The sequence below is a fragment of the Capsicum annuum genome, chromosome 1, assembly GCF_002878395.1.
Source record: "Capsicum annuum cultivar UCD-10X-F1 chromosome 1, UCD10Xv1.1, whole genome shotgun sequence".
NCBI lineage: Eukaryota > Viridiplantae > Streptophyta > Magnoliopsida > Solanales > Solanaceae > Capsicum > Capsicum annuum.
The window spans coordinates 98,084,545-98,112,123 of NC_061111.1; the positions used below are offsets into that span (position 1 = coordinate 98,084,545).

At 36.8% G+C, this 27,579-nt stretch overlaps 1 non-coding gene across 1 annotated transcript; it reads left to right on the top strand.

Moving 5' to 3' along the window:
• Positions 1-24,522: 24,522 nt before the first annotated feature.
• LOC124891983 lies at positions 24,523-24,631 on the top strand. The gene has a single exon (XR_007050011.1). It is a non-coding gene; the product is annotated as a small nucleolar RNA R71 (small nucleolar RNA).
• Positions 24,632-27,579: the final 2,948 nt, after the last annotated feature.

Here is a 27,579-nt window from a genome sequence, read left to right on the forward strand (position 1 = left end):
AGTGTCTATTCAGTTGGGAGTAAGATTCAGCACCGAGCGAACCTAAGGATGAGGGCACACACTGACCATTGAGGGTGTTACCCTTAGAAGAAATCCTTGTGTTCCAGAACTATATAGCCAACATAGGTTGAGAAATCAATACTGACAGTTGAGGGTTGATGAGGTGGATTAAAACTGCCATTTGAGGGTCCCACCATTTCTTCTTTGGGGACACTGCCAGATGAGGCTCACTCATAGCTTGTCCTTACCAGTGGCGCGGTTGACCCCTTTCCAATTGGGGTTACATATTGGAGCCCAACTCTATACAAAAAAGGGGCATGTCGGTTAGATGACTGCTTCCCACTGTCTTAGTCTTAGTCTCAGTAAAAGAACTTTGATAGTTCTTCAAATTCAGGATTGTCAGATACAATCATTCAGATCAGGACGAAACTTAGCTAGTTCCTTCAAAATCAGGACTGTCAGACACAGTCACTCAGTTAACAATATATCAGTTATACGAAACTCATGTTATCAGTATTCAGACTAAGTAGTCAGTATTATCACAATCTTATTTACAGTTACGTATTCATGTATGTATTCTCACGCAGTCATGTTCATGTTCATGTCAGTCAATTATAGTTCATGCTTATGACCCTTTGCATTCAGCTTACCTCACTTGCGTACTAGTACATTCTCACGTACTGCCGCATACAATTTTGCACTATGGTGTTTTATACCATAGGTTCAGAAGCATGAGCTCCAGAGCATCCTTTGTAGATCAGCCATTCAGCAGGCAGACTAGCAGTGAGTCCTCATCATTCGAGGATATTATTATTTGACTGTTTTATTCTTTCAGTACTTCATTTATTTCAGCAGTTGGAGTTAGTTGGGGACATGTCCCATCAACTCCTTATTCAGACAGTTTAGAGTGTTTCAGACTAGCATGTTCAGATAGTTATTTTAGTTTTGGTATCGTGATACCATATTAGTCAAATGTTATATTTTATCAGATATTTTAACCTTATGGCCCTTCAGCCTTTTATTTTCGCATTTATGTAGTACATCATGTAGTGTTCAGTTACAGATATCAGTTATGGGTTAGCTCGTGGTCCTTTGGGGTCATGAGTATCGTGTGGCGTTCTGGGTACCAGATTCAGGGCGTTACAACTCATCTTTTTGTATTTTTATTTTTTTGAATGAAACTTCTACGCTATTACATTACATGTATGGGTTACCACCAATGTAGTGCCTGGTTTAACATCACGACATGACCCAGATCAAGTCACTCGTCAGATAATTCCACAGACATCCTTTTTCGATCCTCTTCTTTACCCCAATAGTATTTAACTCTTTGGATATTTACTAAGAATGTCTTTCCTTTATCTTTGTCAATTAGTTCAACAATCCCATCTGCACTCATCTTCCCCACTTCAAAATTTCCATACCTCTTGTACTTAGGCTAACGAGAAACAACCTCAACTTAGAATTAAACACCAATACCTTCTATCGGGGCTCAAATGTGTGAGCTAAAATATGTTTTTCATGACACCTTTTGGTCTTATCCTTGTATAGCTTTGCATTCTAATAGACATGTAATTTGAATTTCTCAAGTCAATGCAATTGTAACATTCTCTTCTAGAGCTCTAACTCAGTATCAAGGTTCAACTTTCTTAACACTAAATAAGCTTGATGTTGTAACTCAATCGGCAAATGACGTGTCTTCACAAATACTAACCTATATGGTGATGTCCCAATATGAGTCTTGTACATTGTTGTATATACCCACAATACATCATCAAGCTTTATTCCCAGTATTTATTTTGTACATTCGCTATTTTCTATAATATCTACTTAATTTTGCGATCTAAGACCTTCAGTTGGCCACTAGTTTGGGGATGATAGGATGAGGCAACCTCATGTCTTACCCCATACTTAGCCTACGAATTCCCAAACCAATAGCTTTCAGTATCCCAAACCTTGTGAATATCTACTTCATGATGAATTTAACCATTACTTTAGATTCATTGGTGGGGAATACTTCTACTTCCTCCCGCTTAGAAACATAATCCACTGTAACTAAAATATGCATGTTTCTTTATAAAGGAGGAAAAAGGCCCGTAAAGTCTATTCCCCACACATCAAAGATTTCCACTTTCAAAATATTTTTCAAAGGCATCTCATGACTGCTAGAGATCATACCTATGTGCTGACAATGTTCTCACCCTTTTGCAAACATGGCAACATCCTTGAATAAGGTAGGCCAAAAAAACCCAGACTGAGCACTTTATGAGCTGTAGGTTCACCATCGTGATGGCTTCCATAAGGAGACGAATGGAAACTCTTCAAAACCTATTTTTTTTACATTTTGGAATACATCTTATTATTACTCGCTTCGGGCCATATCTAAACAAGTAAGGCTCTTTTAGTGTAGAGTCGGACTCATAGTAAATCTTCTTTCTCTGTTGACTCGTGGTTTTAGGTGGATACACTCCACTCACTATCAAGTACATGATATCCATATCCCAAAGTAGCTTTGTGATGCTAACTGCCATGAGTTATTCATAAGGAAGCTCTTCTCAAATTTTACCATCTTCTGGAACATGAGACCAACTCACTAACCTGGATAGATGATCCCTTACTTGGTTTTTTGATCCTTTTTGATCTTTAAACTCAAAATTAAATTCTTGTAACCACAAAATCCATCTAATGATCTAAGGTATAACATTCTTTTTACTGAACAAGTACCAAATAGTTTTATGATCTATGTACACATTCACTTTGGTACCTACTAAATATGATCGAAACTTATCAAATGTATGCACCAAAGCCAACATCTCCATCTTTGTAATCATGTAATTTTATTGAGTTGCATGTAGAGTTTTCTTTACATAATAAATTGAATGAAAAAACTTCTTTTTTACTACCCTAACATGGCTCCCACAGCCACATCACTGGCGTCACATATCAATACAAATCAAAACCCCCGTCGGGAGCAATAAATATGGGTGCTTCAATCAAATTTCTATTTAAAGACTCAAAGGCTTTCACACATTCATCATAAAATTAAAATTTTAGCTCTTTCACAAGGAGTTTGCACATGGGCGTCAAAATCCTGAAGAAATCCTTAATAAACTACCTACAATCCTAGCATGCCTAAGAAAACTGCGAACACCCTTTACAAACACGATGTTAGATTTTCTATAACCTTAATCATGGAATAACCAACTTCTAAGTCTTTTCATGATCCTTTATGTCCAAGGACAATGCCTTCTCTGGCCAAAAAGTGGCACTTCTCCCAATTTAGTGCTAGATTCGTCTCTTCACACCATGCAAGCACCCTATTAAGTTTCTGAAGACATACTTTAAAAAATTTACCAAATATTAAAAAATCATCCATAAATACCTTAACAAAGTCTTCCACCATATCATAGAAGATTGCAACCATGAAACGTTGGAAAATGGCGGATGCATTGCATAACCCATAAGGTATGCACTTGAAGGTATAAGTACCATAAGGACATTTGAATGCTATTTTCTCCTGATCTTTAGGTATAATAGCTATCTAATTGTAGCCCGAATACCTATCTAAAGAACAATAACATTCCTTCCCTGCAAGATTGTCTAATATTGGATCAATAAGGGAATTGGTTAGTATCTTTTCCAGTGGTTTTGTTAAGGTTGTGGTAGTGACATGCCCTGAAACTGAGCCATATTGTGTGGGATTCTCAAGCCCAACTTGGATCAGATATCACCTCGTCAACCCAACCTAACCCTCCATTCAATTCATAAGTTTCGAATGAACTCTGACCAAATATCAAAGTAGCAGAAAATAAAGTTAGTAGTCAATATATAAAAAATATGTAGCATTTCGTTAATGAAAACAATCTAGCCAATATACTGAAGTCCACAGCTATTCACAAAGCCTTTAACAAACCGATGGGAACAATATGTCGGGACATGCCCCTGGTAATAGCCAAATACCAAGTCTATACAAGTCTATGACTTAAAGTAAAAGACAAAAATGCATGTCTTCCAGAGAATGGAATCTCACTGCTTCAATGTCAAAACACGATCCTGCCAAACACTTGGTCACTACATAGAAAAAGAATAAGAAGCTCCAGAACCTATGTCACGTTGGGACATAGCATCCAGAGACGGTTAGTGGTTGGAGTGATAACACGTATCTTGAGGATAAAGATAAAATAGCTCATTAGTTCAATCCAAATTATATCGCCATATGAAATCACATTTCCATTAACATAGGCATATATGAAGATACACTTACATATGTTTATATATAGCATACCAAGTTATGGAAAGGGTCATAACATTCATTCTTAAAGCATTCATTCATGGGACATAGAGTAAAGAACTTTCAACCTTTTACCTTACCAATTTTAGAACCTTAAACTTCTTTGTTACATTAGTCAAGGGGATCCGAACCTTAAAACAACTCAACCAATTCAACCAAGGCGAGGTACTCCAACAACAAGCCATTTCATTAGGCGAGTGGCTCCAACCACAAGCTGTTTCATTGGGCAAGGGACTCCAACCACAATCCATTTTGTTGGGCGAGGGACTCCAACCACAAGGCATTTCATTGGGCGAGGGACTCCAACCACAAGCCATTTTATTGGGCGAGGGACTCCAAGCACAAGCCATTTCATTAGGTGAGGGACTCCAACCACAAGACATTTCATTGGGCGAGGGACTCCAACCAAAAGACATTTCGTTGCCACTATTAGACGACATTTGAACTCTTAACCGCTTTTTTGTTCATACATTAACATCCATTCAATCTATTTCACATTTAAGGTCTCGAACCATTTACCCACATTAACACCATATGGGACCATAAGGTCTTCATGGGAGTATTCATTAATTAACCATTTTATTAGGCCAATGCCTTCATTCAAATCATCATTCAATTCAAATTATAATCATCAAGACCCTTATAAGCCATTTAAGCTTCATTAGCCTTTCTATGCCATACTTTAGTTCCATACACAATTCAAGTTCATGTTTAGGGAAAAGAAACCCTTTCTTAGCCATCAACCAACATGGCCATAATTTAACTAATTACATGGCTAACAATACCATTACAATACCATTTATCAACCATTCATACTTATTAGGCCATCGCACCATCTAAAGTCATAAATTAATCCATCACATGATTAACAGGGTTCTTACCAACCATTTACCAAGCATTCATATTCATTTTGACTCAATACATGGCCAAAAATGCCTTTACCAACCACTTATCAGATATTCTCATTCATTATAGTAATATCACACCCTATTCATGTTCACTAGACTAATACCATAGTTTAATACACCACTAACATGTGACTAGACATTTTATTTAGCCTACTTAGAAAGCTGAAGAGGTCGGAATAAAAATGCTCTCTAGCTAAACCCTAAACCTAATATAAAAAAACTTATATAAGATCTCAGCTGACATGGACACCACCTCCAGTGGGGTTGACCCATCGGTAAATAATCAAAATGGTAAAGATGTCATTAGTAGTGAGGATAATAAAGGAGTATCAAGCAACAAGGAGACCTATGCTAATCTATTGAATCTAAGAGAAGGTGAAAGTAATAAGGAAAACATCCCTCCTAAACCAGTGGTAATTCTTGAAGGGGAGATGAGTATAACATGGAAATCATCTGAAGTACGAAGCCTAATTTTACAAGAAAATTTACAATATGCAGTAATTGGTAAATTTTCTTATGGAAAATCTGATATAGTGGAGTTGAGAAAGTGTATTCCTATTCAATGTGGCATTAAGGGAGAATGTAGTATTGGTGTGTTAGACTTAAGACACATTCTCATTCGATTGAGCATACTAGAAGATTATGTTAATATAATATCAAAACTACATATTATATAAAAGAGAATGAGATGTATTGGTAGATGACAACCCTTAAATGGGATCCATGGTTTGAGCTGAATATAGAAACAACTTTGGAAATTGCATGGATTTCAATGCCAGATCTTCCTCTTATTTTTTTTTGCAAAGAAAGCACTTTTTTCAATTGCTTCAGAAATAGGGAATCCATTAACAGTGGGCATGGCAACCAAGAATCAAACTAGACCTAGCTGCTCTAGAGATAAGGTAGAAGTAGATGTTATTTCTAAATAACCAGAAAAAGTGAGGATCAACGAGGAAGATGATGTGAATGGACAGATTAAATCTAAGTGGATTAATACTCATTATGATTATAAACCGGAGTATTACAGAGAATTCTATTTTCAAGTTCATGATGAAATTCATGTTGGAATATACACCCGAAGTTACTAGAAAAGCAAAAGAAAGAAAAGAATGAAGACAAAAATGCACAAGTAGAGGAGAAAAAAGAGAAAAAGTCAAAAGTAGTGAGAAATAATTACAGAAGTAGAAGAAATTTCAAGCAACAATGGTTAACAAGGAGGAATAAGTATAAACGAGACAAATTTAGCCATATTGTAGAAGAGGTGGAAGAAGACAGTCAACTGGATATTCCAGTAGCTAATGCTTTTGATGTGTTTACACAGAAGGTGTAAAAAAAAGTAATCAATGATAATGTGAAAGACCAAGGAGAGAAACAGAGTCATAATTTAACTAATTAGGATGGTAGAGTTTTGGTGGAGGATGTTCACATTAAGAAGAAATGACAGGAGTATTTTCATAGACTTTTAAATAAGGAGGGGGACAGAGGCATTGTGTTAGGAGAGTTGGAGCACTAGAAGGAGAGCTGTTACTGTAGATGTTTTATGGTTAAGGAGGTCACAGAGGCTATTCGATAGATGCGAAGGGGTAGGGCAATGGGGCCTGCTGAGATTTCGATGGATTTTTGGAAGTATGTTGGCGGGGCAGGTTTAAGCTGGTTGAATGATTTATTCAATGCCATTCTCAAGACTGCGAGAATGCCTGTGGCTTGGAGATCGAGTATGATGATTTTGTTATATAAAAACAAGGGTGACATTCAGAGTTACAACAACTATAGGGGTATTAAGTTTTTGAGTCATACTATGAAGATTTGGAAGAGGATGACTGAGCGGAGATTGAGGAGGGTCATTTCCATTTCAGAGAATCAATTTGCTTTTATGCCTGGTTTCTCAAAGATCGAGGTAATCCACCTGGTGAGAAGATTGGTAGAGCAATATAGGGAAAGAAAGAGGTATTTACATATGGTGTTCATCGACCTGGAGAAGGCGTATGACAAAGTCCTTAGGTAGGTTCTTTGGAGATGCCTGGAGATAAGAGGAGTTCTGGTGGCGTACATCATAGCTATTAAGGATATGTACGATGGATGAAAGACTTAGGTGAGGATGGCAGAAGGAGACTCAAGGCATTTTATGGTCGAGACAGGTTTACACCAGGGTTCGACCCTTAGCCCATTCCTATTTGCGTTGGTGATGGATGTTTTGTCATGGAGTATTCAAGGTGAGGTACCGTGGTGTATGTTATTTGTGGATGATATGGTGCTGATTGATGAGTCGCGGAGGGATGTGAATGAGAAGTTGGAGGTTTGGAGGCAAACCTTTGAATCTAAGGGGTTCTGGTTGAGTAGGTCCAAGACAGAGCATATGGAATGCAAGTTTAGTGACTCGAGTCAGGAGGACGGTGTGGTGGTGAGGTTGGAATCTCAGGATATTTGTAATAAGGATAGTTTTAAGTATCTTAGATCTATGATTCAGGGGAATGGCGAGATTGATAAGGATGTCTCTAAACGTATTGTAGGAGGTTGGATAAAGTGGAGGCTCACCTCGGGAGTGTTGTATGATAAAAAGGTGCCTCTTAAGCTGAAAGGAAAATCATAGAGAATGATAGTTTGTCCGGACATGCTGTATGGAGCGGAGTGTTGGCCAGTCAACTATTCCCAAATTCAAAGATTGAAAGTGGCAGAGATGAGAATTTTACGTTGGATGTGTGGTCTTATTGGAGGGGATAAATTTAGGAATGAGATTATCTGAGAGAAAGTAGGAGTGGCTTCGGTGGAGGACAAGATACGAGAAGGTAGGTTGAGATGGTTTGGGCAGCTGATGAGGAGGAGCACAGATGCCCTAGTTCAGAGGTGTAAGAGTCTAGCTTTGGATGGATTTAGAAGGAGTAAAGGTAGGCCAAATAAATACTGGAGGGAGGTGATTAAGCATAACATGGAGTAGCTTCATCTTACTGAGGACATGATTCTTGACATGAAGGTGTGGAGGTCGTGGATTAGGGTAGAAGGCTAGTATGAGTGTATGGGTTGTGGCTAGGGGGTAGAAGAGTTTGGGTGTGGTGGGTGTCTTAGGTATTGTGAGTGTATGTCACTACTAGGTGAGTATCCATTTTCTTATTTTTATTTCGTATTGCTCATATTTTCTCTTATTTTTGGATTTCTCTGATATTTATTGTTATTATTTCTTATCTCTTATTTCTGTTATGTCTCATGTTTCATTATGCCTTGGTATACTATTCTCATTCTTGAGCCGATGGTCTATCGGAAACATCCTCTATACTTCTTCGGAAGTAGTGGTATGGACTGCATACATTTTACCTCCCTAGACCTCACTTTGTGGGAATAAACTGGTTATAATACCATTTCTCAACTATTCATACTTATTGGGCCATCGCACCATCTAAAGTCATAAATTAATCCATTACATGATTAGCAAGGTTCTTACCAACCATTTACCAGCATTCATGTTGATTATGACTCAATACATGGCCAACAATGCCTTTACCAACCAATTATCAAGTATTCACATTCATTATAGCAATATCACACCTTATTAATGTTCATTAGACCAATACAATAGTTCAAAACACCATTAACATGTTACTAGATATTTCATTTAGACTTTTTCACAAATATCTTATGTGCATACTGTTATCAAGGGCAAGTTCATGGTAGAATTCATTAATATTAGGGTTAATCAAGACCCATTTGTTAAACCACATACAAAAAACACCCACATATGCAAACCGCCACCAATATCATATATAGTCACATGTCTAAGCAAGAGCAAACATTATTCATCATTTTCCAACAAAAACCCTTTTCATTTAATTTCAAAAACACCATGTACACTTACTAATCCAAGTGTGAAATACATGATTTTTTAGTTATTTAAAAGGGAGAGAGATACATGCCTTAGTCAACTTTTTTCACCAAGAATCTTGACTTCACTTTGCCTCTTTAAGATTACCCTTGAAACCCTAGCCTGCAGTTCTTTAAAGATGAGTTTGAGAGAGTATTTAGGGTGTTTGATCCATCAAAAATGTTTTTTAGAAGGCTATATAAACTTATATAGTGAAGGGACTTAGGGTTTTGGGTGAGGGAAATGACCATAAGGTCCTCAACTAAAAGCTGAAAATTGACCACGGTGTTAGGAATGACTCACTTGAGTCAATCGTACCCTAGGGTACAAGTGGTACCCTAACTTGTACCCTAGGCTTCTCCTAGGTCATCCATACTGGTTAGGGTACGACTACCCACCATTGAGTCGTATCCAAAGGGTAAAACTTATTCCCTTACTCATACACTTCACCCGTACCAAAAAAGTCCACTCCAAGTCAAGACCTCACCCTATACGATTGGTCTTGGTATGACTCATACCTTAAGGTACGATTGGTTGGAGGCTCACTTGTTCCTAGGAAAATGAGTGACCCTTTCCACACTACCTAGGGTACGATAGGGGCGGGAGAAGAGGATACTACTCGTATCCAAAGAGTACAACTCATACCCCTAATCGTACCTAGCTTAGAGACACCAAATGAGGGAATTTTCAATGGTTCAAAGTCTAGGTGTCTCAGGTAGTCCATGCAAATCCTCCATCCTGTGACTTTCTAAGTTGGGGTTAACTCATTCTTCTCTTTAGTAACCACAACTATTCCTCCCCTTTTGGGGAGGGATTAGACTGGACTGACCCATTTATTATCTGAAATAGGATAAATAATGCCTCCATCTAGCCACTTAATAACTTCTTTCCTCACTATATCTTACATTTTGGGATTCAATCTCCACTGATGTTGAACAATAAGTCTGTGCCTTTCCTCCATGAAAATTTTATGCATACAATAAGTTGAGCTTATTCCTTGAATATCATAGATCTTTTAATCGATCGCCTTTTTCCTTCTTTTTAAAATAGATAAAGCCTTACCAACCTATTCCTTAAACAAACTTGTAGAAAGAATAACCGGTAAGGTATCACTTTCCCCAAATAAGCATACTTGAGGTGTGATGGCAATTTCTTCTTCTCTAGTTTTAGGGCCTTCATAATAGATGGCTTGGGTGGTGGCTTGAGGTTTATTCAATGGCTCAAAATTCCCAGTGTGGATAAATATGTTAGCTATATCTAGAACTTGCATCATCTTATTAGCTTCTGTATCTCCAAAATTATCATACCCAACTAAAGCTATCACGGCCTAAAAACTAAGGGTCATGATGGCACTTGTTGCGACAAGCCTTGACAAGTAAGTTTATTACCCAAACTGATATAAAATGAGTAAAACAATGCCAAAACCTATGGTAAGGCTTCAAGAACGAAGCCGAACCACACATATACAATAATAGCGGAAAAATAAATAACAAGGATACCATAAATCTCCCCAAAATCCGGTGTCACAGTGTAAGAACCCAACTAAGTACATCTCGAAGTCAAGATATACAACTGATAGTCCAAAAAGAATATAATCTATCTCTGAATATGAAATCAAGACATAAAATAAACAAGAGGAGAAAGTAGATCAACTTTGGAAGCTTAGACCGACTGTTACCTCAAAATACTCCAAACACCACCCGAAGCAACTACTGTATAGTGCACTCATACCTAGATCTGCACCTAAAGGGAAAGTAGGGGTGAGTACGGTCTACTTGTACTCAGTAGGTATCATAGGCTGACTAAGCAAAGTAAAAAATAAAGTATATAAAATAGACACTATGGGCACGTCATTTGCAATAAGAAAATATCCCAAATGGTAGCTCACACTATCTCCTCTAATAGTTCTACAATATGCACATATACCAAATACAAGTACGAGAAAGAAGCACAAATTGTTTGATATCAAGTCAAAAATAAAAATACAAAACATAATGTGCAAATTATATGAAATGCAATGAAGATGATAATGATGTAATGGACGAAGTTGTTGCCCAACCTTCGTATACACCTACCGAGCTATGCTCCTGAGGTAGGACTCATGGGGGGGGGGGGGGGGGGGTTCATCAACCCATATAAAATCCAATAACCAATACTAATCTAATATCCATAACTCCTATCCATCACATGTATCGACAGAGGGTTTTAAAATATCATATTCTCTATTAGAAAAACCAGTATTTCGTCAGTGGTATCAATATTTCATGAATGTATATGACATGAGGATGTAACACTCACAACCAACCAGAATGAGAATTTCCAAATCCAACAAATATAACAATCGCGCGAGCCAAAAATTTACTCAATAAGCTAATCATCCATGATCCAGTATAATCCATATAACCAATGGAGTAAAATATACCATAATATGCAATTTGATACCACATAATTCCCAATTTAGACATTTTCCACCAAGGTCACCACTACCTCTATCTAGCGTACCTTTAGTAGAATTTCTACCTCGCACTGCTAGGGCCTGGTCATGACGGGTATCTCAAGTCGATCGAGGACCAGAGACCACCCTCTTTGCCTAACCACAACGAACATAGCATACCTTGCAGCGACTAAAATTTGAACATATAACAAGATAGAAAGATGATAAAAACAAGGATGACTAAGAGCATCAACATCAAAACCCAATCCATATTAATATCCAAAAAGCCTCTACAAATCTAAAAAATCTAGGTCGGGACATGCCCCCGACTCTGACAATGAGAATGACAATGACAATGTTAATGTGAACTCTTAAATTCTAGTTTATACAAGGAAACCAATGGAAGGATCAAGTCTTTTAAAAAATAAAAGCTCACCACTTCATCGCAAATGACCGATAAACTAAGCCAATCCACTAAATACTACATAGGAAAAGTAGAAGTATCTCCGATGCCTGCATCGTGTAGGGATACATCATCCAGAGACAGTTAATGGGTTGAGCACTAGCATGAAACTTAGGGATAGGGGGATAATATAATGCCAAGTTATATCCATTTCAAAGCCACTGTAAATGTTTACATGCATGCATATATATATATATATATGTATATATATAATAGATGCTGGGGGGTAGGGAATAGGGTTTACATGATAGTGAAACATTATTCTACACTATATAGCTCAACCGCCATAAATAGGCACCCACAGGATATATGGGTTCAACTCCCCCTACCGAAAAGGCCCAATGTGTTTCAGCCGCACGAACCAAAGGTATCAAGAAATACTAGGGAATGCCCTAACCCCACATCAATGTAAGACATAATTATATATCAATAGTGTGAACTGTAAACACGGTCATAAAGACCCAACCTCATATCGGTAAATATGAGTTTCTAGTATAAGTCATCCAAGACCCACACCTTTACGGCTTAGATACATTACCCCCATTAAGCCCATTTTAAAATAAGTTTTGCATAACCCATTTATTCACCAAAAAATCAACCATTAAGGCATACCATGGGTACCGTCATACCCTTACACTTGGAAGCTTATCTCTATGCAATACCAATCATATTATCTTGGGAATACCTCAATCCCTTTTATTCATTAAATCAACCATAACCAACAAGGACTTCAAATTCCATGTTCATTGTTTAACCATTTATGCAATACAATAATATAGGTGAGTAAGTCGAACCAAGTGATAATTTAACAATTAAAAGCCATTTAAACATGTGGGTTGAGGGAACACAATTATTCAAAACCAATTTCGAAGTTTAAAATAGTAGTTTGGGGGAATACCTTGACCCCCGTTCCAAATCCTACACCCATGCACCCCATTAGTTCAAAACATCAATTTTGAAGCATGAGTAACTTATCAAAACCATGGGAAAACAATTCAAGGATCAATCATTCCAAAACCCTCAACCATATCAAAACCCACATTTAAATCCATACAATTAAACTATTTAAAATATATGTTTTTCATAAAATAAAATTGTGGAAGAGTAATATGCCTGAAATACCAAGATTTATGGAGAGAAATCTACCCATAAGCCCTTAGATGACCGAATTCTTGGAAACCCTAACTATATTGACCTTGAAGAGTTTGAGAAAGTGTTTTAAGTGTTAATGTGTTTAAAATAACATCCCAAGGGTGTTTTCTGATCGTGGGTATTAACTGGGTAAAGAGGGAAATGTCCAAAGTGACCTTAACTTAAAAGCTAAAAGTTCTCGCCTGTGGCTACGGGTCACTATATGACTCTTAAGGATTCACTACATAAGGAATCTGGACAGTAGCTGAGGGAACTCCCTCTGGTGACCCTACGACTCCTACCATATGACTCATTAAGAGACGCTACTAATCATAGGATCCAAGTCGTAGTCAAGACAATACTTTGGGCATCACACTAGTTTGGCTACGGATAGGACTATACGATTCATTTGAGTCTTTATAACTCATAACCTCTCATTCATATCCATAACATAATCTCTAGGCCAACATATTGGTCAGGCCAAGATTGGGTCCCTAAGACCCGTAATGACATATAATGAATTGTTAGGAGAGTCGTAGTCTGGGCAATGAGTTTAAAAACTTAGAAATTTTCAGGGACCAAAATTTGGGGTTTTACATTCTCCCCCCTTTCGGATCATTCATCCTCGAATGATGAGAAAAAGCATTTATTAGCAGGGGTTTACACAGAGAACATCCTCACTTACCTTTAACAAGGACAAAAAACAAAGATGTTAAAGAGTACACATACCTCACGCATGATTACCCAAAGCGGAAAACAATGATGGATATTGACACTTCATGTCCTTTTTGGATTTCCAACTAGATTCCTCACACTTTTGGTTCCTCCATAGAACCTTTACCGAAGGCAGGCCCTTTGCTCTCAATTGATGGACTTACCGATCCAAAATCTCAATCAGGACCTCCTCATATGATAAGGAATCTGAAACACCAATGCTCTCTAAAGGAACAACCATGGAAGGATCACCTACGCAGTTCTTCGACATCCGACTCATAGAAGACTAAATGGATTGATCCCAAACTTAAAGGCAATTCCAGCTCATAAGACACATTGCTTACTCACTTTAAAATATGATATGGACCCATATAATGGGGAATGAGCTTCCCCTTCTTCCCAAACTATATCACTACCTTCATCAGAGACACCTTCAAGAACACCAAATCATCTATATCAAGATCTTATTCCCTTTCCCTTGCATCTGTATAGGATTTTTAGCGACTTTGGGCGGTCTTAAGTCTATTCCAAATCACCTTCACCTTCTCTATAGCTTGGTGAACCAAGTTGAGTCCATACAACCTATTCTCACCAACCTCAAACCACCCAATAGGAAACCTAGACCTCCTACCATACAAGCCCTTAAAAGAAGCCATCCTAATACTAGAGTGATAACTATTGTTATATGCAAACTCTATGAGAAGTAAATGGTCAACCCAATCACCACCGAAATCTTTTACATAAGAACTTAGAATATTTTCTAAAGTCTGAATTATCCTCTCTGCATGTCCATCCAAATGAGGGTGGAAAGCGGTGCTAAGGTTCACCTTAGTTCCCAAGCCTTTGTAAAAGAAATGCCAAAATTGAGATGAAAATTGAGTACCTCGATCAGATATGATGGAAATTGGAGCACCATGCAAATTGACGATCTCCTGAATAAAGTGCTTAGCATAATCTTCTGCTGAATAATTAGTCTTCACTGGTAGGACATGAGTTGACTTGGTCATCCTATCCATGATGAACCAAATCAAATCAAACTAATGGAGAGACCACAGAAGACCAGTGACAAAATCCATATTAATCACTTCCCATTTCCATATGGGTAACTCAATCTCTTGATACAAACCACCAGGCCTCAAGTGCTCAACTTTCACTTATTGATACACCATGCATATAGCCAACATTTTTTCCACATCTCGCTTTATGTTATTAAGCCAATAGATCTCTTTCAAATCATGGTACATCTTCCTCGAACTGGGATGAATAGTGTAACTCAACTCATGAGCTTCAACCAAGATCCTTTTTTATAGCTTATCTATATCGGGAAAATATAATCTACCTTGGTACCACAAGATACCATCACCACTAATCTTAAAAGCCATCACCTTTTGGTCACCCACATCATCATTGATTTGCATCAAGATTGGGTTCAAGACCTGTTTCTCCTTCACCTTAACACCAATAGATGACTTTACCACCTCTTGTACAATCACACCACCATCCTCAGAGTCGAAGAGATGAACTCCAAGATTAGACAAATGGTGAATATCCTTCACCAACCCTCGCTCCTCCTCATCAACATAAGATAAGCTTTATATAGATAACCTGCTCCTTGCATCAACAACAATATTAGCTTTACCTGAATGATAGTGAAGACCCATATCGTAGTCCTTGAGTAACTCAAGACATCTTCTCTTCTTGAGATTTAACACTTTCTGGGTGAAAACATATTGCAAACTCTTATGGTTTGAAAAGATGTCGACATGAACCCCATTCAAATAGTGACGCCAAATCTTCAAACCAAAGAACCTAGTTAATAATTTCAAATCATAAGTTGGATAGTTCTTTTCATGCATCTTCAACTGGCTTGAAGTATATGCAGCCACCTTTCATTCTGCATTAACACACAATCCAGTTTCACCCAGGATGCATCATAATAAACAACAAAACCACCGGTACCCCCGAGTTGAGTTAAAATAAGAGCCAAAGTCAACTTATCCCTCAACTTCTCAAAACTACCCTCACAAGCATCAGACCATATAAATTTTACCTTTTTTTTATTTAACTTAGTCAATGGAGCAGTAATAGAAGACAAACATTCCACAAACCTTCTATAATAATCGACTAAACCTAAGAAGCTCTAAATATCAGTTGGAGTCATAGGCTTAGGCCACTTCTTAACCACTGCAACTGTCTATGATCCACCATGATCCCTTTACTAGAAATAACATGACCTAGATAGGTCATAACATTCAACCGGAGCTCACACTTCGAGAACTGTGCATACAACCGCTGATCTTTAAGGGTCTGCAACATTATGCAGAGGTAATCGACATGATCTGCCTCACTTTTGGAATACACCATAATATCATCAATAAATATAATTACAAATAAATCTAAGAACTGCCAGAAGTCTCGGTTCATAAGATCCATGAATGCCACTAGGGCATTAGTCAAACCAAAGGACATCACCAAAAACTCAAAATGACCATATTGGGTTTGGAAAGCAGTTTTAGGGATATCCATCTCCCTAATCTTCAATTGATGGCAACCCAACCAAAGATCAATCTTAGAAAAGTACTTAGGACCCTGAAGCTGATCAAAGAGATCATCAATCCTAGGAAACAATACTTATTCTTCATGATTACCCTATTCAATTGGCGGTAATCTATACATATCCGAAGGGACCCATATTTTTTACGCACGAAGAGAACTGGAGCACCCCAGGGAGAAACATTAGGCTGGATACAACCTTTACCTAGGAGATCTTTCAACTACTTCTTAAGTTTTTTCAACTCAACTGGAGTAATTCTTTAGGGAGAGATACAGGTAGGATAAGCGTATTAAAGAAGGTCAATCCCAAAATCAATTTCTCTATCGAGAGAAAAACTAGAAAAATCATCAGGAAACTCCTCGAGAAACTCATAGACCATAGGCACAAATTGAAATGAAGGACCTTCGGATCTAGAGTCCTTAGCATGCAAAAAATTTATAGAGACACCCCTTGGAAATCAACTTTCGAGCTCTAAGATACGAAATGAACCTTCCCTTAGGCACTAAGGAAAAACCTTCCCATTCAATCTTAAGTTTATTTGGGAATTAGAGACTGGCACTTCGTGTCCGAATATCAAGAGAGGCATAGCATGAGTGCAACTAATCCATCCCCAAAATCACATCAAAATCTAGTATATCCTATTCAATCAGATCCACCAAGGTCTCCCTACTACAGACCGATACCACACAACCCCTAAAGACTTTTTTAGCCACAATAGAGTCACCCACCGATGTACGCAAAAAAAAGAGACCAGGAATACACTTAGGACCAAAACCAAAATGAATATCCATATAAGGGGTTATATAAGAAAGGGTAGATTCGGGATAAAAAATAATATACATCACGGGAGAAGAGTTTCAGCGTACCAGTAACAATATCAGGAGAGACCTCAAATTCCTGATGGGTGGCAAGAGCATATAAATAGTTTCGATCAGTGCTAGAGCCAGAAGTAGCACCCTTTGGTGTGAGAGATGAGGAAGCAACAACCTGGGCTATTATAGCCCCAGTAGCAACATTACCTAAAGAAAAGTTCCTTTGAATATGGCCAGGAAGGCCACATCTGAAACACTTATTCCTCCCATCATCACAAAAGCCATGGTGCAACTTTCTAAAAAATCTTCAAGGAGGATGCAATAGAGCTGACTCGGCCCCACTAGCCTGAGACTGGGCACCTTGTGCCTTAAATCCACTATTACTCCAAAAATGATGATCACCGGATAACTTAGGATATGAAGCACTAGCTGTAGAATAAGAACCATAATTCCCCCACTCCTTCTTAGACTATTGCCTACCATCTCTACCATAATTTTGCTGGCCACCTCTCTACTCAGAATACCGAGATCTTTTACTTTGCCTCTACCTTAATTCGGCTTGTTTCTTCTTTTCATATTCTACCTACTACATATACACCACAAGCCTAGAGATATCCATGTCACTTTTCAACAAAGCAGCCTTGCACTCAAATACCAAGTCTCGAGACAAGCCTGAAGTGAACTTCCTCATCTTATCCCTCATGCTAGACACTAGCTTAGGAGAATAAAGGGACAACTGATGAAACTTTAAGGCATACTCTTCACTATCATCTTGATTTTCTTCAAATTCACAAACTCCTAGCCTTTTTCTCCCTCAACTTTTGAAGAAAGAAGCAATAAAAAAAGCATTAGAGAAATTCTCCCATAAAGCCAACTTCACATCATCTCCCTTAGACTGTTCCCACGCGTCATACCACTGATACACTACATCCTTCAGCTGGTATGCAGAAAATTCCATACCCTTAGAGTCAGAAGCATGCATCATATAAAATATCTTCGCCATCTCATCTATGAGCACTTGAGGATCTTCCTGAACCTTAGAACCAGTAAAGGTCGGAGGATTAAGAATTATAAACTAGCCAAACCTGGTAGCCTTAGAAAATCTCACAACAAGACCAGTAGGACTCAACTAACGTGATTGAAATGTAACCAACTAGATTAATAAATGAATAGATCGGTGAAACTCAGCATTAGAAATGTCTCCCTGGAGTAGTGAGACATGATCTTCAGCCCGTGGGGCTCGAGGACTGGTAAGGATTGGTGAAACTCTACGTGGGGAAACATAATCAGAAGTTGGAGCCCTAGACCAGGTCTGAACTCCATAAATAGAATGAGCTCCATCGACATTATCCTCAGACATGATTGAAGGGTTTCCACGTGCCTCAAAACTTCTTGGAGGTATGATCTAAAATGCAAACAAATAGGGATTAGAGGAGATTCAAGACCTTAGACTCTAGAGTCTTAAAGCATATCATAAGAAAGGGAAACATTCCTAAAATCTCATAGCCTCTCTCTTATAAGTGTGGCACGCTACACATCCATAAAAGATAATCTACTTGACACGACTTTGTGTACACCCAATGACACCAAACTTTGCTATAATACCAACTTTGTCATAATCTGAACCAGGGCCTGGCCGTGACGAGTATCTCAAGTTCATCGAGGATTAGAGACCATCCCCTTTGCCTAACCACACAAAATATAACACACCTAGCAGTGGCTGAAATTCTAACATATAACAAGATATAAAGATGATAAAATCAAGGATGACAAAGAGTGTCAACATTAATACCTAATCCACAGTAATATCCACAAAGCCTCTACAAATCCAAAAATATTCTAGGTCGGGACATGCTTCAGACTCTGAAAATGACAATGTTAATGTTAATGTTAATGTTAATGTTAATGTGAACTCTTTAATTCAAGTTTATAAAAGGAAGCTACTAGAATGATCAAGTCTTTTAGAAAATGGAAGCTCACCACTTCACCGCAAATGATCAACGAACTGAGCCAATCTACCTATCACTGCACAAGAAAAGTAGAAGTATCTCCAGTGCGTACATCACATAGGGATACGAAATCTGGAGATTGTTAATGGGTTAAGCACTAGTATGAAACTCAGGGATAGGGGATAATATTATTCCAAGTCATATCCATTTCAAACTTACTGTACATGTTCACATATATGCATATACATATATATATATATATATATATATATACATATACACATATATATGTATACATATATATATACATACATACATACATACATACATATGTATATATACATATATATATATATATGTATACACACACACACACACACATATATATATATATATAAGTAAAAAATAGATATTAGGGTTGGGAATTGGGTTTACATGATAGTAAAAGATTATCCTAGACTATATAGCTCAACCATCATAAACAGGCACCTACGGGCTATATGGGTTTAGCTCCCCCTGCTGAAAGGGCCCAGTGTGTGTCAGTCGCATGAATCGGAAGTGTCAAGGAAGATTAGAGAATGCTCCGACCCTACGTGAATCCAAAATATAATTATATATCAATAGTGTGAACTCTGCACACGGTTATCAAGACCCAACCTCATGTTTGCAAACATGAGCTTTCAGTATAAGTCATCCAAGACCCACACCTTCACGGCTTAGCTACATAACTCCTATTAAGCCCCATTTAAAATAAGTTTTAAATAACCCTTTTATTAACCAAAGAGTCAATCGTTAAGGCACACCATAGGTACCGTCATACCCTTACACTTGCAAGCTTATCTCTATACCATAAAATTACATTATATCGGGGGAATTCTTTGACCCCCTTTGTTCATTAAATCAACCATAGCCAACAAGGCCTTCAAAATCCATATTAATTGTTCAACCATTTATACAATGCAATAATATAGGCGAGTAAGTCGAATCAAGTGACAATTTCATAATTCAAAGCCATTTACATAAGTGGGTTGAGGGATCACAATTATTTAAAACTAATTTCCAAGTTTAAAACATCAATTTAGGGTAATACCTTGTCCCCCTACCAAATCCCATGCCCATGCACCCCATTAGTTCAAAACATCAATTTCAAAGTATGAGTAACTCATCAAAACCATGGGAAAATAATTCAAGGATCAATCGTTCCTAAACCCTCAACCATATCAAAACCCATATTTAAATCCATATAATTAAACTATTTAAATCACATTCTTTCATAAACTAAGAATTAGGTAGGAGTAAAATATTTGAAATACCAAGATTTATGGAGAGAATTAAAGCTTAAGCCCTTAGATGACCAACTTTTTGTAAACCCTAAGTATTTTGACCTTGTAGAGTTTAAAGAGTTTAAGAGTGTGATTTGAGTGTTAAAGTATTAAAAATAAAGTTCCAATGGTGTTTTATGGTCGTGGGTATTAAGTGGGTAAAGAGGGAAATGTACAAAGTTGCCTCAACTTAAAAGCTAAAAAATTATCATTAGCTAAGAGTCACTATACGACTCATAAGAACACCCTACGAGTTGTCACCATGAGTCGTAATCTGGATAGTAGCTGAGGGAAGTCCCTCTGGTAACCCTACTACTCCCACCCTGTGACTCATCAAGAGACACTACAACTCATAGGATCCAAGTCATAGTTAAGGTAGAATACTTTGTGCATCACACTTGTTTGACTACAGATGGGACTATATGACTTATTGTGAGTCTTTACAACTAGTAACCTCTTAATCATAGCCATAACTAAAACTCCCGACCAACATACTGACCAAACTATGATTGGGTCCCTAAAACCCGTAATTCCACACAAGGACTTATTAGGAGAGTCGTAGTCAGGGCAGTGAGTTTAAAAACTCAAAAATTTTTAGGGACCAAAATTCAGGGTATTACAAACACCCTCCAAATGTGTCAGTAAACGAATCAATAACCCCACCAAGATAGGGGTAGAAGAACTCTGTGGGGCCTAAGTAGGCCCTATATATCCAACATGCTTAAACTAAGGATCGGGGGAGAGCCCTCTAGTACTACCTTGGATAGGGCTTATCCTCGTGCATGTTATGTACCCCATGCCTGTCCATGACCCATAACTTGCTCTCTAGACTAAGCTCTCTCCTTGGATGAAGGCTCAACATCTCTAGCCTCATAATCTAGTCCTCACCATTTGCATAGAAAAGAGTGACATATGATTTAGAACACACGGTATGAAAGGTCCACACAATAAGAAACAAAATAAGAGAAATTTCCTAAGTATATCTTATAGCCTCTCAAAGATAGATATGCACGTGTACGTACCAATCCGCGATACTCTAATAGACACCCTATTCTTACACTAATGAGACCAATGAACCTGGCTGCTCTAATACTAATTTTTCACGACCCAAAAACTAAGGTTCATAATCCATAATTCCTCTCTAGCACATACATTGATAGAGGGTTTATATAATGTCATATTTTCTGTTAGAAAACCAATATTTCCACAATGGTACCTGTGTTTCATGAATGTATATGATATGAGGATATAATGCTCACAACCAATCAGAATAAGAATTTGTAAATCCAACCAACATACCAAACACTTGAGATAAAAATACACTCAATAAGCTAACCATCCAAGATCCAATATAATCGATATACCAGAAGAATAAGATATACCATAATATGTCATTTGATACCATATAATTTCTCATTTAGACAATTTCCACCAAGAAAAAATAAACCAATTACATAAATACCAAGAAAATAATATCATATAAGACTATACACGATCACACATAACAAATAATATTTCAAAACTACCAAATAACAACAACACAGGCCCTCACTATCATAAAATAGTAATAAACTCATTTTTATGATTAGTTTCCACACACATGACATGCCTTTATATCAGTATTAACTATCCAACCCAGTCTAAAGAAATTTAAGCCATAACCTACCTCAAATTTAGAGAATCGTGTTCAAAAGCCTTTAACACAAAGCCTCCCCTTCACAAATGGACTCAAAATCTATCGAAATATGCAAATATAAAATCTACACGTCAAAAGAAAGCCAACAATATCCATATTGCCTATTTCTGGGTCGGGGTCAAAACAGACCCCTAAAATGGATTTTTTAGAAAGGAGGGTAAAACTAGAAATTGTTCATAAATATATTCTTCATGATTAAAGGAAGCCACAGGAAAACCCCCCAAGTGAAAATGGGTTGAAATTAGGGTTTAAATAAAAAAATAACTAATTTAGGCCTTTCGGGTCAAAATTTCCAAATTCAACATTTGAAATTGTGTTTTAGCAAGCTTTAGATGACAAGAATCAAAGAAAATAATCAAAATAGTGATTTGAACTTACTCATGCTTAAAAATAGAAGAAATCACCCAAAAATTCTAAAATTCAAAGCTCCAAGTCTAAAAATTAGTGGAAAAATTGAGAAAAGAATTTATATAGGGTACCAACGTTGATCGCTAAAATAGTCAAACTACTTTAGGGGTCACTACTTAAGCGGTTAAGTATCGCTGTAGCAGTATCTGCGTATGTTGACAAGTTTGCTAAAGCGGACAGGGCACTGCTAAAGCTCTCTTACCCAGCTAGAGTTGGCCGCTTATGTGGCAAGTAACGCTTTAGCTCCTACCACTAAAGCAACCAAAATGGTGCTTTTGCAGTTGCACCAGCTGGGTGGTGCACCAATAAAACTTGGAAAAATCTTCAAGTCTCTACGGACCCCTTGGGATTCATCAGCAATATCAAAAATGCAAAAAAACTATGGTACCCTATCAAATTCAATGCTCCAAACTCAATAACGATTTGATTGTTGAAAATATTATTTTCACAAAATTAACCCTCAAGAACCCATTTCACAACTTTCCAACTCGTACAATGTAAAATAATGAACTCCCTAATATAAATATGACTTTAAATATGCATCAAAATCCAAAACAATAAAATCCACTATGAAAATAAGTGATCGCAGTTGCACCTACATATCTTCAACTATCCCATCAGGCCTTGCCAGCAAATGATCAACTAGCTGCAAAATGGCTATGCTAGGTCTTAGACTGTTCAATCCCATCTTCTTGAACCAAAAAAGTGGACATCAAGTTAATGCTAGCTGCAAGATCATACAATACCCAATCCTTGATAAGCTGCCAATAATAATCTGAATAATGAAACTTCCAGGATCTTTAAGCTTGATTGATTGTCTATTCTGAATCTGCACTCTTCAGTAAGTGCAACTGTGACATACTCCATCAACCTATTCATGTTCTCCACTATGTCTTTTATGTACTTGGCATACCTTGAAATTCTCTGCAAAACATTGATATTAGGAAAATTAATGTGCACTTATTTTAATAAATCAATAAACTTTTAAAAACATATTACCTCTTTTTGCTTTTTTAAGATTATGTGGGAATGGGGGAAGTGGCTTCACACTTGCCACATTATTTTCACTATTGATATCTTTCTCAGTCTTTGCTGCTTCTCATCTCTTACCACAGCCCGGTGAATTGCTTTCTTAGGCTCCAACTTCTCCAGTTGTCTACCATTTTCTGCTGAGACTGCATTAAACTACTTGAGATTTTTCTTAGTATCACTTGGTAAACCTCTTAGAGGTATGGTATTTTCTTCCCTAACAAGTTGTCCCATCTTAACCTTTATAGTCTTTGTGGATAACTGCTGATTTTTTATGTCCGTATCTATATGTGCTTGGTTTGCCATGGTCTACTTCAATATTTCTTTAGTATTGCTAGATGAGTATTAGAATGACCACTCTACGCCTATTGTTGAAGATTTTGGAAACTCAATATTGCTGGATATGTATTCAAATGACTACCCTAAGCCTATTATTGAAGATGCTGATTTCCCACTTGGCTTCTATATTGATTTACATTCTATTCTTGATTTCCTCCCCATGAGAAGCAAAGGTGATTTCACCAATTTGTATTATATGCGTTCCTAAACTTCTTAAATTTCACCAAATTTAATGATTCTGGATTAGCTACATAGGCATCTGCTGAGCGACTACCATTACCACATACCTCACACCAAGTCTAAGTTTGTAGTACCATGTTCATAGAAACTTGATGATGTCCCAAAATTATATTACTAAATTAAGTGTTTATTTGATTCTTCAAAGAGATAATCTGTCCTGCAATTACTGTCAATTAATCTACTTCTAATAGGTCTTCAACCTTCTTTGTAGTGCTTCTTGAAATATCTACATTCCATTCTGGGTTTTATGTATCTAATTTTGAAGTATATACATGTCATCTTATGTCTTTGTTAAGGCTTGCCCGCCAGCTACTGAATCTAAGAGAATCTTTGTATTAGCTAAAGACACTCTATAATAGTATGTATCAAAACCTCATTAGTTTGATGATAGTAAGTCAATCGCGAAGCTAGGGCTTGAACCTCTCCCAAGCTTGACAAAATTTTTCACCATCCTTTTGCTTGAAACATACAATCCCACTTCTCAATTTCACTTTATTTCCAGATGGAAAGAAACAAACAAGAACTTTTTTGCCAAATCACCTTAGGTGGTGATATAATTAGGTGGTTTAGCCACCAATCACCTCTTTTATTCCCCTAGTAGAGAAAAAAGAAAAAGGGTGAATCTCACATAGTCAGACGAGAGTCCTGCAAGAATATGTGTCACTAATTTCCCAAAATTCTACAAGTGCTGCTGTAGATCCTCATGACATAGTCTTGTAAACCACCCATTTGAGTGCAGTAGTTTCATCATATTTTGTTTAATCTAGAGTCAACCTCTCGCTTTAGGTTTATGAATATTAGAGGTGATATTATCAGAGAGTGGGATTGCCACCTCTCAAACTAACCTAGTTGATATCATTTCTGTAGGAATAATTTCTATTAAATCAGCCAACTGGAGTTGTTAATTTTAATATTGAATAGATACTACTCTTTGCCGTAGATGAAATACTCGTTTAGGCTCCAAATATGGTTCAACCAATTATCTTTCTCTTGCCAGCTTGAGGCACAACTTAGACCTGCAAAATTAGCTGTTAAGATCAAGTCATCAATACTTGTACAATATTATTGAAATTAATATTTAGAAATTCACTAATTTCTTAAGTCCCTAGCAATGACACCAAAAACTTATTTTGGCCTACCACACATGCAAGTATACATGATCTAGCAAGTAATATATTGGCTCTTCTGGAGCCAGATATCGAACCCACAGAGACTATACATATAACAATTTACTTAATTCAATTTCTAATAATATTTTAGAGAAGTGATATGATTTATCAAGGGGATTTATGAAATTATAGTTTCTAATAATGTGCACAAAGAACAAAATATGACAATCAACAATTTGAGTAAGGTTGTAAATTATATTGAGAGAAATTCCAAGGCTACGACATTTACCACAATCATGTATAGAATTTATTCATCTCAATAAGCTTTATTTCTCAAATTATTGGTTTTGAGGTTAAGTGTGTGATTTCCGAATGGTCTTCCTCTAAATCACCTATTTGAACTAGTCTTACAACTACATAGTTGAGTAGGGGTGTGATCTCTAATTTAAATGCTTTAACATTTTCACTTTTTTTTTCATGACCAAATAAGGCAAACTAGGTGTATTGCTATTCTAGTTGCAAGTCACCCATAACCTTAGTAAGATATGATCTTATTTCTTATTCTCTTCCTCCTATTACAATCCTATGGTCAGTTCATGCAAGAAATATACCCATTTACTCTAGTGTTGGCTAGACACTAAAATAGTAAGCTTAAGAACACAAACATAATTGAATGTGGAAGAACTTAAGAACAAAAACTTCATTTATTTAATTAAAATACTAACCAATCATATTTTATTCGTAACCCCAGAACTCGGGTATTACCTACTCATAGTCTGAAGAAAAACACAAGAATCAGTGTTGATCATACCAAAATATGAAGTAGTTGAGTTGCTAGATAAACAACCCTTTTCATCTCTATTTATCTCTTAAAAAATTATAAACTAATGACTGCAAGTAGCCCTTGGGGTATTTATAGAGGTGAACCCCTTTAAACACAAGCCCATTAGAAGTTAGCTAAAATTTTATGAAATTCAACCTTGCCCAGATATCCAAGAAGCATATCTACGTGGATCGGTGCTTCATTTAGCTTCAAGACTACCCTCATATTCTATATCATGCTCGTGCATGCTTCTCTTATTGTTTTGGTTTTCTTCCAGCTACAATTTATCCTAAAACATGCTAGTCACATTCTTTAGTTCATCAACATCAACATAGCACAAAGTACAAGCAAATATGCCCATTTTTTCTATAAACTAGTCTACGATATGGGTAAAATCTGATTGGGTGTATAAATATGCCCAAGATCAAAATCATGACTATAGGATTTGACCACGTGATTAATTTCAACATGTCAATATTTTCATAATTAAACACCATGACTATGGGAACTAATTATATCAAGCATGTTTAAGTATTATTTAATTGCTAGAAATTATGTCTTCTAAGATTTGTTAGTTATAAAAGTCATCTTGCCTACAAGACATGGTTACTTAATTTAGCATAGTTATGTCAATACTCACCTAGAAATCCTGTCTACAGGATCTTCAAATTCCAGCATTTTTTGCACCTATAAGTCACCTAGATATTATTCCTATAAGATTTGTCTCATTAATTTCAGCATGTTCAATCTCCTAATCACTTGAATTAATCAAGAAGCTAACTTGAGAACCATTATGTGACATTTCTCTCAAAGTACTATTTATTTTGTTTGATGCTAATCCTGAGGTTAATTAAGTAATCTAACTTTTACTTTGTGTCTAGACCTATATCCAAATAGCAAGTTCAGTGTCTCTTGAACATTAAGTTGGGATGAGTAGGTATTTTAGGAACACTATTTTTATTATTTTCTTTAGTGCACTTTAGGTTAATTAATAATCAAACTTGGGAGAGTAGTGGGAGATGATTTTCTGTGCCCGCTGAATAATACGAGCAATCCTCAATCGAGGTTGCAAAGTTTTTTTTTACTCTGTCGATACCTTTGTTATTTTGATTGTAAATAAAAGAATTGGTTGCTAGCATATAATTAGTTTGTTTCTGACACTTAGTGACTTTTATGAGACTTAACCATTTCAATTGTCTACTTGTTACTCTCATTTTCTTTATATCTTTTTTCATCACTAACTCCTCACATAACATGTGAATTCGATCGAGGCCCACATATGTAGGCCTCAAAAGGTGCTTAATACCTTTCTTTTGAGGTAATTTGAACCCTTACCCAAATTTTAGGTGATGTAGGCTAATAAATAAATATTTGTAATTAGTTTACAATTGTGACCTAATGCACCTTAATTCTTTAGGTGGCGACTCTTCTTTTTCTAACATCCTAAAAAGAGTTGTCAAGTTGAATCTTGCTATTTGTGCTAAAAATGGGGTGCAACAGCATG